The sequence below is a fragment of the Phascolarctos cinereus genome, unplaced genomic scaffold (genome assembly GCF_003287225.1).
Source record: "Phascolarctos cinereus isolate Bilbo 61053 unplaced genomic scaffold, phaCin_HiC Scaffold_726;HRSCAF=1367, whole genome shotgun sequence".
NCBI classification, from domain to species: Eukaryota; Metazoa; Chordata; class Mammalia; order Diprotodontia; family Phascolarctidae; genus Phascolarctos; species Phascolarctos cinereus.
This window is the reverse complement of record NW_027556098.1, coordinates 378,450,158-378,459,473: the sequence shown is the minus strand read 5'-3', so window position 1 is coordinate 378,459,473 and position 9,316 is coordinate 378,450,158. Positions and strand designations below refer to the sequence as shown.

Genomic DNA, 9,316 nt, shown 5'->3' with positions numbered 1-9,316 from the left:
ATTTTTCACATAAGGAACTGAGACCAAAGGAGATTTAGGGCTTTTTTACTTTTAGAATTATTTGATGTCATACTTTCTCTGAGCATTTCCGTGTTTCTTAAAAACATTTACTTTTTAAATTTCTTTGCTGCTTCCTGAGAGATAGGAAAATGGTAGGTCTGCTGGATATACTAGTAGATCTTGTTTGCCACTGATTTCAGAGTTGCTTACATTAGGCTGTTAATAACTGAAAGAAACATAAAAATATCATGGGTTCTGAATGTCAATCCAATATATTCTATGAGTAGCACAACAATATGCAGCTAATAGTTTAACCAAGACTTGAAAAAGCTGATCTGAGTTTTGTGTAAGGGAATGGGGACTATATGCAGGAGTCAGTAGAACTTCCAGTTGCACGTGTATAGGTGCTGGGAGGCAAACAACGAAACTCGTCACTTCTTGGAAGAGCTCAGTGTAGTTCCTGATTGAAAACCTTACAGACTAGCCTTTATTTAATAAATAATGATAAAGATCACTGTAGAAGTACTGAAGTGATGGATTTATGGTCTTGGGTGGTGATATGTTGAGTTAATAAGGAAAAAAGTTTTTCTTGAAGGAAGTGAATATTCAGATCTGATTTTCAAAATGGTGTCAACGAAACCTCTTCTCCCAACTCTGTCATAAGTAGTACAAATATGGTTATATCCATTTTTTAAAAATTAATTTATTTTGATTTATCAACAATCACTTCCATATGCTTTTGCGTTTAAAATTTTTCTCCCCACCACCCTCCCCAAGATGGCACACAATCTTATGTAGGCTATACGTATACATTCCTATTAAACATATTTTCACATGATGTTGTAAGTAAAAATTAGAACCAATAGGAGGAACCACCAGAAAGAGGAAACAAAACTCAAGAGGAAAGAAAAAAATAGCAAATAGTATGCTTTGATCTGCACTCAAATTCAATGGTTCTTTCTTTGGATGTGGATGGCATTTTCCATCACGTGGCCTTTGGAGATGTCTTAGAACCTTGTATTGCTGGGAAGGGTTAAGTTTATCAATATTAGGCATCGCACAATGTGGCGGTTACTGTACAACGTTCTCTTGGTTCTGCTCACTTCACTCAGCATCAGACCATACAAGTCTTTCCTGGTTTTTCTGAAGTCAGCCTGTTCATCATTTCTTATAGCAGTTTATATCCATTTTTAAAGTATGACACTTAGAGCACTACGTGACATCTTCATCTATAATTTAGGGGTTGGACTAGTTAATAAGTTTCTGTAATTAAGTGGCTTCATTTCTTATAGGCCAAGCCATTTCACCTTTTTTGGTCTCAGTTTCTTGAACTTGATTTTTTTAGAGAATCATAGCATTTCGCTGGCAAGAATTGGTTGACACCAACCCTTAATTGAAAAGTAATTGTCTCTGCAACTATATCTGGCAAGTAGTTGTCCCAGCCCCTGCTTAGAGTCATCTTGTAATGGGGGTATCTACTTAACTCACGCCCTTTGGAGACGTTTCCTATTTTGGGACTCTTATAATTACCAATTTTTCTTTTTATCTAGATAAAGTCTGTATCTCTGCAACTTTTACTTGTCCCCAGTTCTGCCTTCTAGGGCTAACCAGAGCAAAAATGTCATTCTGCTTACCTGATTGTACTTCACCTACTTGAGGACAGCTAACCCAGTCTCCTCAATTCTTCGTTCCAAAAATCTCCAGTTCCTCATATGTCATGGTTCTTTAGCTCTCTTACCATTTTAGTTGCTTGTTTTTTGATGCTTCCTAAAATAGCACCCAAAACTGAACACAGTATTCTTGCTATGAGCCATGCCAGGGCAGGTAACATTGGGCCTTCCATTTTTGTAAGTTCTTTTACAAATTATACAGTGTGGGAACACATTTGAATTTGTCCATGTTGGGTACAGTTTCACAGAGAATTTTTTCTTTTCTCTTATGCATAAACGCTATAGTGAACATTCACCACAGTAACTTAGTTTACTTGGTAGGCTTTCTCCCTGTATGAATGTATTGCCCTTTTATGTGATGGCTTTGTGGGGTAGTGTGAAGAGCACTGGTTTAGAATCAGAAGATCAGGAATTGAATTCTTGTTCTGCTGCTTCCCCTGGGTAGAAATCTTGTTCAGTCACTGTGTTTCCCTGGGTCTCAGTTTTACAAAGTGTGAGGAGAATTTTCCTTTCAACTCTAAATTCTGTGACCCAAGTAAGACTGTAGCATTTAATGTAAAGTTCCATTTTGCAAGTAGCTTTTCAGATATATCCCTTTAGTTGGGAGTAAACTTCCCTGGATTCAAATAAAGTGGGTGGTTAGAGATGGAGACTAAAAAGGTGTCCTATGTTTTATAATATTTGTGAGTAAATTATTTCTTAAGGCAGCTCTCAGCGCTAATGTCAGAAATTGCTACGAGATGGTAGCTATAAGACAGTAATAAATGCTGTGTGGTAAGAAAATCCAGGGGCGTGATGAAGTCCTGCTTATAGCACTCAGCAGGTGCCTTTGCCTGTGAATCTCTTGAGGATGGTCAGTACCCTGCTTAGTGATTAGTGTTGTACTGAAGCAGATTTGACAATCTGAGCTGCCTTGAGCACTGTTTTTCTCTTTGAGAAGTAGAGTGCTCTTAATATTTATTTTTGTAGGATTCTTCTTGAAGGTGGGACATTATTGCACATAGGGATGGTAATGGGGCAGAGGTGCCATCAGAAGAACCCTGCATTTAGACTTGGGCTGTAAGGTCATATTCTGACTCTGACACTTTGAGGCTAGTCATGTATCTTTCTGGGCATTGATTTTTATATATGTAAATTAAGGGTATTAAACACAATCTTAAGGGCATCAAGATGTTTCCCAGAAGGCAGCATTATAATGTACAGAGATAGAATCAAGAGTTCCAGAATTTGAGCCTTAACCTGGCTCTTTCACATAATGCTTATGTTACCTTTCACAAGTCACTTAACTAGGAGGTTGGACCAGGATGGTTGACCCATCTTTTAAGTCTAAGGCTTTAGGCAAAGCAGTAAGAGGGAGATGGACGAGCCAGAACCAGCCCACTGCTATGCTTCTCAGTAGTTTCTAAACTGTGTTGCCTTCATTCTTGTCACATCTATCTTCATTCTACTAGAATTTCCAGCTTTCCCAACATATCTTCCATAAAGATTTAGAAAACATACCAGACTGAGAAAAAAGTCACCCATTTGTCTAGAAATATAGACTAATTTGGCATATGTGAACACTGGGGATGGAGTCTGGCCAGGAATGCCCTGGGAGGAGCATTCAAGTACCCAGGAACTGAAAGTGGACCAAGGCTCTGCCTAAGGGACAGAAGAGTCCCAGTCCCATACCAGGGCATCACAACCTTTTGTAGGTTGTGGGGACAGGTGCCAGTTGGCAGCCTTCTTGCTCAGTATCTCATTTCAGATAGTTTGCAGATCCAGGGTACACTTAGGAAGCTGTCTATGCCCGTGGGATAGAGTTAGGAACAATTGTCAGCCCTAAGCCATGTTTTGAGCAAATAAATTCAAAAGTGTCAGTGGCTGTGTGGTTGTAATTCCAGGAGCAGGCTCTCTGCTCTAGCCTATTCTGAAGCCTGTGGTGGAATAATCATGTCAGGAATCCCACAGCAAAGGAGAGGCTACAGTGCTGTCAATGAAACGAAAACTTAGCTATTGGCAGAGAGTGGCCAAATTCAGCAGTAGTCTACTGGAATTTCCAAATGGGAGTGTTGTTCAAACCCAAACATGGGTTAGCAACTTGTTAAACTTAGACCAGGAGGGCAGTGATTAGTCTATTCCCTGGGTCACAGTGCTTTGGGATCACTGAAAGCTTGCAGGTCCCCAGTCTGAGCTGTCCCTGAGATCCTAGAATAGTAGCACTTAGTACCCCAAGAAAGCATCAGAAAGAACTAAGAGGACAAAATCTCACTTCAGACATTCCCGCCAGAAGGGCATAGAACTCAGCCTTAATACAAAGTCAGTAAGACTGTTGGAATGAGCAAACAAGAAAAGAATAGCACCATAAAGTTATAGTGATCCAGAAGATCGACAAAAACCCAGATGAAAAGACTGACTCAAAAATATCTATGAACAAAACTTTAAAGAAAAGCACAGTTTGCTCACAAATTCAACCAGAATTCCTGGATGGGTTAAAGCAAAAGTTTAAAAAAGAACTAAAAATGATTTTAAAATCCAAGAGTGCTAGAACAATTTACGACAAAAAGGCAGAAGAAATGAAAGTTATGAAATAAGGAATTGGAAAGAACATAGCACAAGAGATAACAGAACCTTATACAAAGGGGAAAAAAACCTTATTCAAAATTACAATTGGCCAGCTAGAAACAAATGACTCCACAAGACAAGAAATAAATTAGAAAGATTTTTTTAAAAAAGTAAGATATAGCAAAATAAGTAACCTTGAAAATACCATTTAAGAATCATTAGACTGCTTTCTCGTTCAGCCGGCCAAGATGCCAGAGGGAAGAAGGTGGCTCCGGCCCCTGCTGTAGTAAAGAAGCAGGAGGCCAAGAAAGTGGTCAATCCTTTGTTTGAGAAGCGGCCGAAGAACTTTGGCATTGGTCAGGACATCCAGCCCAAAAGGGACCTTACTCGATTTGTCAAATGGCCTCAGTACATCAGACTGCAGTGTCAAAGGTCTATCCTTTATAAGCGCTTGAAAGTGCCACCAGCAACTAATCAGCTCACCCAGGCTTTGGATCGTCAGACAGCTACTCAGCTGCTTAAACTGGCTCTCAAGTACAGACCCGAGACAAAGCAAGAGAAGAAGCAAAGGCTGCTGGCAAAGAAGATGTCCCCACAAAGAGACCACCTGACCTCCCTGGTAGAAAACAAGAAAGCACAGTTGGTAGTGATTGCACATGAGATGGACCCCATTGAGCTAGTGGTCTTCCTACCTGCCTTGTGCCAAAAAATGGGGGTTCCTTACTGTATTATCAAGGGTAAAGCCAGACTGGGTGGCTTGGTTCACAGAAACACATGCACAAGCATTGCCTTCACACAGGTTAACCCTGAAGATAAGGGAGCCCTGGCTAAGCTGATAGAAGCCATCAAAACCAATTACAACGACAGATATGATGAGATCCGTCGTCACTGGGGTGGCAGTGTTCTGGGTCCAAAATCAGTGGCTCGTATTGCCAAGCTGGAAAAGGCAGAAGCTAAAGAACTTGCAACCAAATTGGGTTAAATGTATATTTGATTTTTTCCTATGTAAAAATAAAAATTTAAACAAAATAAAAAAAAAAGAATCATTAGACTGCCCAAAACCCATGACCAAAAAAGTAGCCTGGATATTACATTTCCAGAAATATAAAAATTGTTCTGATCTTAGACCTATGGAGTAAAGTAGAAAAAGAAAGAATCCACCAGGCACCACCTAAAAGAAACTGCACACTAAAAACTTCTAGGTCAAAGAAAAAATACTGTAAGCAACTAGAAAATTCAAATAAGTGCTACAGTCAGGATCACACATTATTTAGCAACCGCTAGTAAAGTAATGGAGAAATTGGAATACAGTATTACAGATGGCAAAAACTCTTGATTTACAACCAAGAAAAATTTACCCAGCAAAGCAGTATAATCCTACAGGACAAAAAAAAAAGATCTTTAATGAAAAAGTCAAAGTTGAGGAATACCTACATAGGATTCAAGAGGAAATGGTGACCATAGGAGAGCAGTCATAAGGATTTAGAAAAGGCAAACTATGTTCTAAAATGGGGGAAGATGATACATATCCTCTCAAACTCTGTTTAGTGTGGTATCAGGAGAGTTAATAGAGAGCTTAGTAGTGATGCTATTATATTTTGATGACCTTAAAAGAAGAAAGGAAATTAAGATGAATAATATATACCTTGGAAGGGTAGGGGCAGAAGGGAGGGAAAAGATGCGGAAAATTGTCTCATGTGATTGGCATGCTCAAGTAGGAGTCTCCCAAAAAAGGAGGCAGTGATATCTGAGCCTCTGATCTGAACTGGTCAAAGAAGGAAAGGATACTTGTAAAGTTGGATACAGGCGTACATTGCACTCATCAAGGAAATGGAAAGAGGAGAAGGGGAAGTAAGAGAGGGGGCAGATTAAGGGGAATGATTAATTTTAAGTAAAACAAGGTTAAAGAGGAGGCGGGAAATAAATGGAATATTGGAAGACAAGTTGGAAGGAAATAGATAAATGTAATCTTGGATGTGGTAATTCACTCAAAACTTTAGGATAGGAAATTCATTAAGAAAGTCGAGTCTAATAATGTGTTATTTATAAGTGATGTGAAACAGATGCCTACAGATTTAAAGTAATAGAGTAGAGTAAAATCTCATACTTCAGTTGAATTATCAAAGGTAGCAATCTTGACCTCAGACAAAGCAATAACAAAAAGAGGCATAGCTAAATGAGAAAAATAACCGAATTGGCAACTTAGGTGATGTAGATAAGAATGCTGGGCCTAGTTAAGAAGACTTGTCTTCCTGAGTTCAGATTTGGCCTCAGATACTAGCTGTGTGACCCTGGGCAAGTCATTTTAATCCTATTTGCCTCAGTTTCTTCATCTGTAAAATGAACTGGAGAAAGAGATGGCAAACCACTTCAGTATCTTTGCCATGAAAATCCTAAGTGGGGTCATGAATAGTTGGACACGACTAGAAATGGCTGAACCATAGACAATGGATTATTATGAATACTAAACATATGTTCTAATTGACATAGTATCTAAATTTTTTTTTTAAAGTTATACACGAGTTTCTTCAAGTCAAAACAAAATAACCTTGAAGACAGGATTAGAAAGATAATTGAAGTCTCAGGTCTACAAAGTCGCAATAAACTAAAATGCCTGATTACTACAGTAGAAAATCATAAAAGAAAATTGTATAGAAATATTAGAAACAGTGCGTGAAATATTGATCAAAATAATCCATAGATAACAATAGAAATCCAAATAGATAATCAAAGACTCTACCATTGAAATGTCAGAATTCAGATTCCAGAGCTAGAAGTAGCTGTTATCTACAGAGCCTAGGTCATTCCCTTTCCTTCCTCAATGAGTTTGGTACCTGTCTTGCACTTTTTCTGTCTTCCTCAAATCCTGCTTTCACTAAGAGACTTCAACATACATCTTGATTCTCCCTCAGATACCACCATTCAGTTCCTCAACCTGTGAATCTCCCACGAGCTGTTCTTCCACCCTGCCTCAGTCACACACAAAAGTGGTCATACCTTTGATCTTGACATCACTCACCAATGTACCACCTCCTTGTTCACCCTCCATATCAGATCGCTGGTTATGCCCAGCCTTGAATCACTTCCACGATTTTGACTCATATACACATAGCATCTAATTTTTTTTTCCAGCCAAAGACAAGGTTTATTAGAACATTCATCATATTGGGCAGACTCTTAAGAATCTGAGCAGCTTAATGGAGACAAAGATGGACCTTATATACAGAAAAACCGTGGGAGGGATTTAGGAGTGGCCATGTAGTCTGAGGGGGGACTGTGAAGTAATAGAATGCCAGGGACCTGGACACATGGCCAAGGGAGAATGGAGCCTGGCGAAGATTAAGGGTGGGAAGTGGCCAGAGGCCATAGGGAGGCAAAACAATGGAAGGCTAGGTTAAGGGTAACAGAATGGGGAGTTTGGGCATAGCTACAATGAAAGGTCAGTTGATGGGATTATAGCCTCAGGCGAACACCAGAGATTTGGCCATGTGGGAAAGTCCAGGGTTTTTCTTTTTTTGGGGTCCAGATCATCATCATTCCCCCCTCAAATGGGACCCAAATTCTTTTGGGGTAAGGGGTACAGGTCTTGGCTTCTGAAACTGCTTCCTGCTGGCAAGGGGAGTAGAGCTGTCTCTGCCTCAAGAAGGTTCCAAAGAGGAGGTTGACTGGGACTGAGCACAGGCTGCATCCAGGGAGCGATGTGGGGACATTGGCTGGTACTCGATGTTCGCTACCAACCGTAGGTGAATGGCCTGTAGTCTGGAAGACACAAATCTGACAGAAAAGACTGCAGGGCCCAGATATGACAGGATAAAACATCCTTATCTTTGTTTGGATTTGGATAATTCAGTTTTCCAACAATGCAGTATCAAATCCACCTCATAGCCATACTGAGGAAGAGCCAGGTGGGTAACATTCCTTTTCAGTGGAACATAATGGGGAAACTGAGCCAGGAGGATCCCATCTTAGACTGAGGCTAAAATTGGTCTCAGCCTTTCCTGGTGCTGATTTCCTGCCACTATAACATTCTCTGAGTAGCTTGTGGCATTTCTCCCAGATGGTGGATTATTGATTATTATGATCCATCAGACAACTCAAAATCTTATGAGCTTTTACCTCAAACAGCAAGTTTCACTAGTCACAGCTTAGGAACACCTTTTCCAGGATTTACATCTCATTTAAATTTGTCCTGGTATAAAAAGTCAATTTTACAATTTTAGAGATTATTTCTATATAATACTTGCAAATTCTCAGCAAGACAAAACCCAAACAAGCTTTTTGGCAAGTTTACACATTAAAACAACCAACAACCAAATTATTTTAGCTGTTTAACCAAATTATAAAACTTGCTTGACATAACTGAGACAAAAAGTTCACCAATTGGAAACTTGAAACAAACCCATTATCAACCAGGTGACTTAAATTTTGTTAAAATGAATTTCCAAATTACTTTACACAGAGAATCAACATCTCATCATTAACAGTTAAAATTACAGCTTTAAAAGAGTGTGCTTACTCAAGTTCAGAGGCTGGCTTCTTTACCTTGAGCAGATATGCTGAACCTATGTGATGCTTCCAAGCAAAGGTTGTCCCAAGGCCCATGCCAGTGGGGTTTACGCTGTAGCTGCTGTCCCCTCCCCTTCCTTTCACTAGGTAGGGGAGGGCGAATTCAAAGGTGGGGGAGGAGAGTGAAACAGGAGGAGAGGGATTAACAGATGCTCTCTTGACTCAAGGGAAGGGAGTGGGAGAAGAGAGTGACCAGGGTTGTAAGGAGGTATTTCAGAACTCCTTAATGATCAATCACAAAACCTCCAGAATCTGCCAGGATGGTTTTATCTGTTTTAACTTTTCCCTGTATGTGGGACAGAGACCACTTATTCAAAATTAAAACAGAGACTTAGATACCTTGAAAGGAGTTTATTGTTTTCTCATGAGAAAGGGTACCGGTCCTAGTCACCATTGCTGGCCAGGAGCGTAGGAATTCATTACAGAAAGGAAAGCTTATTTATATCCTAACACGAGGTCCTCCTCCCTAACCCCCCTACCCCAATCCCATTGGCTGGGCTTTCAGGGGGCACAATCTATTCACGGAGACACAAGTT

At 39.8% G+C, this 9,316-nt stretch overlaps 1 pseudogene; it reads left to right on the top strand.

The window, feature by feature from the left end:
* Positions 1-4,413: 4,413 nt before the first annotated feature.
* On the top strand, positions 4,414-5,222 carry LOC110206003 (large ribosomal subunit protein eL8 pseudogene; annotated as a pseudogene).
* Positions 5,223-9,316: the final 4,094 nt, after the last annotated feature.